The 6,995-nt window shown below is 38.0% G+C and overlaps 1 protein-coding gene across 2 annotated transcripts in view; it reads left to right on the top strand.

The window, feature by feature from the left end:
* The first annotated feature begins 4,990 nt into the window (after positions 1 to 4,990).
* fhit (fragile histidine triad diadenosine triphosphatase) overlaps positions 4,991 to 6,995 on the top strand; it is a 459,492-nt gene continuing 457,487 nt past the window's right edge. For both annotated transcript variants that reach the window (XM_030051158.1, XM_030051159.1), the window contains exon 1: positions 4,991 to 5,030. The gene's annotated coding sequence lies outside the window, so the exon portion shown is untranslated. The remainder of the gene's footprint in view (positions 5,031 to 6,995) is intronic.

Below are 6,995 nucleotides of genomic sequence, written 5' to 3'. Positions count from 1 at the left end.
AAACTCCGAATTTTTGAGCAAAAACTCTGAATTTTTGAGATCAAAGTTGTAAATTTACAAGGAAAACACTTAGATATTCTCTAACATTAAAATGGTAAATTTATGAGAAAAAACCTCACAAATTTATGAGGAACAACTAAAAAATTCTGAGATTATGAAGTCACAAATTTGTGAGAAAAAAGTTCAAGTTCATGTTTATTTAGAGGCCAGTATCACTGTCCACAGTGTCAAAGGGCTTTACCTGCCAATAAACAAGAACGACGCGCGACTTAACCCTCATAAGAAGAAAAGAAAAAACTCCCAGAGACGTCAGGAATTCTCTGAGATTAAAGTTGTAAATTTATGAGAAGAAAGTTACAAATTTATGAGTAACACTTTACAACAAGAGTACAACAATTAATGTTAGTTAATGCCGTAATAAACATTAAGTAACAGGTAATAAACATTAAGTAACAGGTAATAAACATCAAGTAACAGTTAACTAACCATTAACTAATGTGTCTAAGAATCATTTACTAATGCTGTTCATGCTAAGGTATTAATTTACATGTTATTTAAGGGTTATTGTAGATATTATTAACGTTAGTAAATGCCATAATAATCATTAACTAACAGTTAATTAACCATTACGGCATTAACTAACATTAACTAACGTTAATTGTTGTACTCTTATTGTGAAGTGTTACCAACTTATGAGACAAAAACTCAAAAATTCTGAGATTGTAAATTCACAAATTTAAATGAAAAAATACTCAGAAAACTACTTTTTCTCCTCTTGTGTGATTCAATGAGATGGGAATTTTTTCTGAGTTTTTTTTTTTTTTTTTTTTTTTTTTTTTTGCTGATAAATTTGTGACTTTATAATCTCTGAATTTTCGGTTTTTGTCTCATAAATTTGTGTTGTTGTTTTTTTTCTCGTAAATTTACAACTTTAATCTTGGACTATTACCTCCCTCCCCTGGCTCTGTAATTTTTTTTCTTCCCTACGATGGCCCTAACACGCTGTCATGTAAAAGAAACACAGGATCTATTGGAGAAGAATAATTAATATAGCATCCTGCTGTGCATAATCTGCCCCAAAGAAAAATGCCAAAATTAGTCCAAAGAGACATTTGTACTCTGTGAAATTGATATTGTGACTAACAGACGTCTTTATTTCTCACCGGCTGGTAAATCAGCATCGACAGGCTCCTCCCACACCTCGCTCATATAATCCCAACCCAACCGTCTGCGAAACTTGCCATCCCACCGCCAAATGACGCACACACACCCCGCCGCCGTCTGTGCTGTGCAGCGGAGAAAATAGTTCTGTAATCAGAGTTAATTTTAATTTCTGCACTTTTCAACTTTCCCGATTTGTCTCAACTCCCCAGTGGAGCCTCCACTGTGCTTTTTATTTTTGAGTTATTTTGAGTTCTGACTTATTTTGGATCGTCTGTTAGCAGCGAGGGGCTAGCAGCGCCGCTCAGTTTCATCTGACAGCTGATTTGGTGATTTGGGAGGAAGTTTTCTCTGCAGCTCCAGGTAACACAGGTGAGAACGATTACATGTTGGCTCAAATTTGACAAACTTATCCTTTAAGTTTAATGAATTCTGCCCTATTCTGAATTGTTGATGATATAAAGTGATAATTACTGAAATAAGGTCGTACGTCAGTGCATTCACATTGCCTTCTGTAATACTTGCCATATATGCTGTAGTGTTTCTGTAATATTTCTGCAGTTAATCCATCCATCCACTGCAGCTAGTGAACACAGAGCTTCTCTTCTGGCTCTGCAATGCCTTCCTGAATTATGGTATAGCGCCACAGTGGTGAGTGCTGGTACTGCAGTCGGATTAGAAATTAGAAATTCTGTGGAAGTTGTTACTATGAGCCAAATCTAATTGATCTGCTTGGATTTGTCTTGAAAAGGACTTAAAAAGCATTACAGGTAAAGACACCTTGTGTACAAGTAGCTAAAGGTGTTAACCTCAGGACATTCAGGCTTAACTACAGAATAATGCTATAGGTATTACCAAATGATATATGAAATTACACAATGATCCAGTGAAAACAGTTATGAATAATAATCACACATGCAAGCAAGAAATTTGTTTTATGAAGTACTGTTCAATGAACTATAAGCGCCCATGTCTTAGATTCTTGGTGAGACTTTATATAAATGATTATAATGTACTACAATATCTGGCCTCTGTCGTTCATTTTCGATGGTTTTTACACATTTCACTTTGGACAACAGACTCAGTAGTGACTTGTGCTGCTGCGTGTGCCATTTTAGCTCATTATGAGCACTTAAAATACTTTGTAGTTCAGACAGGTCTGTCTGTTCGGTTGACTAATGGACTTCACGCTGAAAAACAAGGTATCATACTACATTATTATCCTTGTCATACAATCTCAGACAAAAGCACACACCGCTGCCTAAATGCACTGTAACTTAATTCTAAGCTACAGTGCATTTAAACCTTAAGACTGCGGTGATAATGCATCAGTAAGCATTATGTGGTCTTGTAAGCATGGTCACAATACATTATGGGTGTGTTGTGATTCATTATTAAGGCCAGTGAAAGAAGCCATCAGCTATGGCAGCTGTGGAAAGTCACCAGAAAGGCTGTGGGAGATCATATTGTTATTGATGATCACATTTTTCAACCTTTTGTGCACCTCTCGGATTTATTGAAGTTAAAATTAAAATGGATATGATGTTATTTTGACTGGAAGCAATCGAAAATCTACAAATCTGTGTTGTGGTACTTGACAGAGAAAAAAAAATCAGTCTTTTACGAAGCAAAAACAGATGTTACGGCGGAGTAAAGAAAGATAAAAGTGAGGTTTTAGGTGCTTAACATATATTTAATGTTCACTTTTTTATGGAACATCAATTGTCTGAATCTTTGACTGACTGTTCAAGGTTTTGGTAAAAATAGATGCAATCCTTTAAACTTGTTTTTTTTTCCTCTCTCTCTCTCTCTCTCTATGTGCTGTAAAATTAGGATTTAAGTGTCACTCACGCGCCTTTCACCACGAGCTTGATAGACAAACATTTGTCACCAAACAGCCACAATAAAACCACGACTGCCGCTCTCGCCTGGGGCCAAATCTGAACAACAAGCGCGCATCACAGGAAGCGAGCAGAGTCACTCACTTCCTCTGAGGTGAGCTAAATCAGTCCCCGCTCCACCAGCCACTCAAAACAGACGAGCACAACAGTTATTATCTGTGATTTATTACATCATGAATCAGCCTGCCAGCAGTGAAAACCGCTTTAGAAGACAGTTTTTCACCCCCAAATTTGATTATTAAAAAAAAACAAAAAAAAAACACATGAATAATGATAAAATCTCAGGATGTGTGTGTGTGTGTGTGTGTGTGTGTGTGTGTGTGTGTGTGTGTATTCCTGCAGCGTGCCGGTGTTTAGCATTAGCATGGCTCAGTCCTCGGGCCAAACCGATTCATGGCGACATTATGTGCATGTTAAGGAGGAAGCGGTGTCTGCGGTTCGAGGAGGTGTTTACATTCAGCGCCACCAGCTCAGGTTAATCTGTTTACATGAACCTGGCGCTGAGTGAAAATGAATACAGCAGCTAACAGGATGAGGCGGGATTATCGGGGGTTTGCCCTCGGGATGCAGAGCGGCGAGAGGCAGGAACAAAGTGGTGATTTATGGGTAAATATAGGCCGAGCTTCAGCGGGGTCACAAGCGCTGCTCAGTTCCTGCCTGGCCCCCCTCCTGAGGCTCGCTCGCAGGCAGCACTTATTACCGTTTTGCATTTTCCATTAGTTTTTTTTTTTTTTTTTTTTTTCCCCCCATTTTTAATTTTTGTGTAGCTTCAGTTCTGTTTCCAGAATGGGTTTGCTAGTTTCAGTTTAGTTTTTAATTTTACAAAATGTTTAGTTTTGGTTTTTATTCATTTCAATATTAGTTTTAGTTATTTTTCTATAGTTAATGTGGTGTGTGTTTGTCAGGGGCAAGATGTAAGAAGTTCAGAATAGGTGTTACAATACAAACACAGACATTTTCTGTTTAGTTTTATTTTATTTTAGTTGGATTTGCATGCACACTGTAGAGTTTTAGTTTTTTTTTTCTGAAGTCTAGATGTTGTTGTCTCAGTCGACTAAAATGTTTTTTTTTGTTTTTTTTCAAATCTAGTTTTAGTTTTTAGTTTAGTTTTAGTGAACTGTCATAACTGTGGAGGGCTGTCAAACAGTGAACTTATCATTTAAAATAATCATAATGAAATCAATAAACAAATAAACAAGTAAATAAAAGTTAAGTAGCACTTCAAAAGTCTGTTGTTTCTCTTGACAAAACCAAACAACCCCTTCTGTTGTCAGGTCAAGTGCAATTTTTCAGCACAAAAATAAATAAATGAATAAATAAATAAATAAAAAAATGAGGCATTTACGATGTCATTACCTGTCAGAACCAAAGTGAAATCAATAAAAACAGATCTGGTGCTCAACTCTGATTTGCACAGTCACCTCAGCCTGGCACAATAAAATTAAAATTAAAAATAATACTGAAAGCACAGCTAACAAGCTAGGCGGTGGAACAAACTAAGATAGAAAAAAAGTAAAACAACTAATTAGTAGTATTAGTAGTATTAGTAGTAGTCTGCAGAAAATGTCAGTAACAGTGTTTGACGCCTTCAGTTGACAGTTGAGCATCTTCTCAAAGTCGGTTTCAGCTGTCAAGATTATTATTTTAAATGTATTTATTTTTTAAAGTTCGTAAAATTTATTTCAAATCATGAACACACACAGAAGACAACAGCATCGCTCACAAACAGATGAAGCATAAAGAAAACAGAACAAAAAGCGGAGCAAAAAAAGAGAAAACAACAGTAAAAACGGCGGAACACATTATTCCGATGTAACCTAAACGCAGCATCCGCCCTGCCTCTGCTTCCGTGGTACATGTAGTTTTTTTTAAGAAGGCGCAACGAGCGTTTCCTCCCCAGCGCATGCAAAACTTAAACTACATTTCCCAGAAGCCCACCGTGCTCTGGAGTCTTGCCCAACGCGGAAGGTGAGTTTAAAGTGCATTTACTTCATGCTCTTGCTTGGTAGACTCAGCCAGATGTGTGTTAGCGGGCCGTTTGACGTGAAAAGGCGTCTTTTTTAAAACACGTGGACACGGCGACGTCCAAACTGCGTCGTAAATAAAACGCTGCTAAGCTCATAACGTGAGCGTTTGTCCTGTAAGTGAGGAACACCGCGGCTTCAGAGCAGAGGAGGACGTTTACTCGCATGCTGGTGTCCCCTCGTGTGTGTGTGTGCGCGCGTGTGTGTGTGTGTGTGTGTGCATCAGTCAGATTTTGCGTTTTTGACATAAAGGCTGTAACTGGCCTGTCGTTCCGGGCTAAATAAATGTCAACTCTGCTCATGTTAAAAAATAAATACAGCATCCTGTTTTGTGCAAGACTCCATTTAAAAATCTGGCGTTTTAACTTGTTAGTGTTTATCGTCAAAAGTGTTCATGCACAGCTCGACTGGAGACCGTGGGCCGACTGGAACCATAGCCGAAGTTTTCATTTCGGCAAACTTTCTACACACCAAGTCAAACTGCCAGTATTACAAGCTTCTTTTAGTGTTATTTATTCGATGCACACTGGTTTTATTGGCTTTTTATCATCTATTTATCATCTGGGCGCTATTTATTTATTTATCATCTGTTTATACTGTAAATACATTGTATACATCGATGCACACTGGTTTTATTGGTGTTTTGCACATTGTTTTTTTTTTTTTTTTGCACATTGGTACTTGGATCTTTAGATCTCGAGGGTCATCTTTATTCTTTATTTTTGATTTACTTAATCTTGTACTCTGTGGATACTGCTGGAAACTGTGAATTTCCTTCGGGATGAATAAAGTATCTAACTAACTAACTAACTAACTAACTATTTAATACTTTACATAACGCGCATAAATCTGTATTAACCTTTGCCGGTTGTAGAACTAATATTGTGCTGCAAGGTGGATAACCTACACGTGTCTGTTTGCTGATGAGCAAGGTAATATTTAACTGCCAGATTTTTTTTTTTTTTTAATTTTTTTTATTAATATTACAGTATGGTGTAACAGGAGAGCCGGTTTCCACCAGGGCAAGGCTAACATGTTGGATTTTTTTTTTTTTTTTTTTTTTTTTTTTTTATTAATATTACAGTATGGTGTAACAGGAGAGCCGGTTATCCACCAGGGCAAGGCTAACATGTTGGATTTTTTTTTTTTAATTTTTTTTTTTTTTTTTTTCATCCTTCCATCCTCACCCCTGGAGAGATCTAAGCATGAATAAAGTTGTGAAGTCCCGCGGAGCAGCCCTGCTATTTACATTAAGTTATTCATTCGATGCTGAAATCCACGTTTGCGCAGAAAACCTAGCTAACGCAGCGATATTAATGATCAAGGCATGGCCGTGTTTGTCATGAGATCAGCGGTACGTGGCGATCTGGAGACGAAGGGCCTGATTTAGTAAGGAGTTGCAGTATTTTTTCATGTGCAAGAGATGTTTACCTTGATTTACCGAGATGCACAGATTTGTGAATTCACAGAAAAGGTGTGCACTGTAGGCCGTTCTGATGTTGGACTGCAAAAATACAGGAGGGGGGGAAATGGAGATTCATTCAAATGGTGCGCTGAGTGTTATTTATCAAGCCTGCCGGCCGGTGCCACAAAGGAAATTGCAGCTGTTATTGACCTTTGACCCGTTCAGTCGGGCCTTTCAGTTCAACCTGGTGCACACAATCGGCCTGCTCACATTAACTGCTGGGCTTGCAACTCGATTACATCTTATCTGTGTGTGTCTGTGTGTGTGTGGACATAAATGTGGCCACAATCTGTGCACTGAAAGCAGCGTCATTAATTTACAACATGAAATAACCCCGACCAGCCCTTTACACACGCTCGCCGCCTCATCCGTGGCTAAAAGTGAGTGTTTTCCCTCTTAATCTTTAAGATGGAATCAAACCCACGACTTGGGCCAGATGAGTGA

Source organism: Myripristis murdjan, chromosome 5 (assembly GCF_902150065.1).
Source record: "Myripristis murdjan chromosome 5, fMyrMur1.1, whole genome shotgun sequence".
NCBI lineage: Eukaryota > Metazoa > Chordata > Actinopteri > Holocentriformes > Holocentridae > Myripristis > Myripristis murdjan.
Note: the sequence above shows the minus strand (reverse complement) of the source record. Positions and strands in the feature narration are given on the sequence as shown.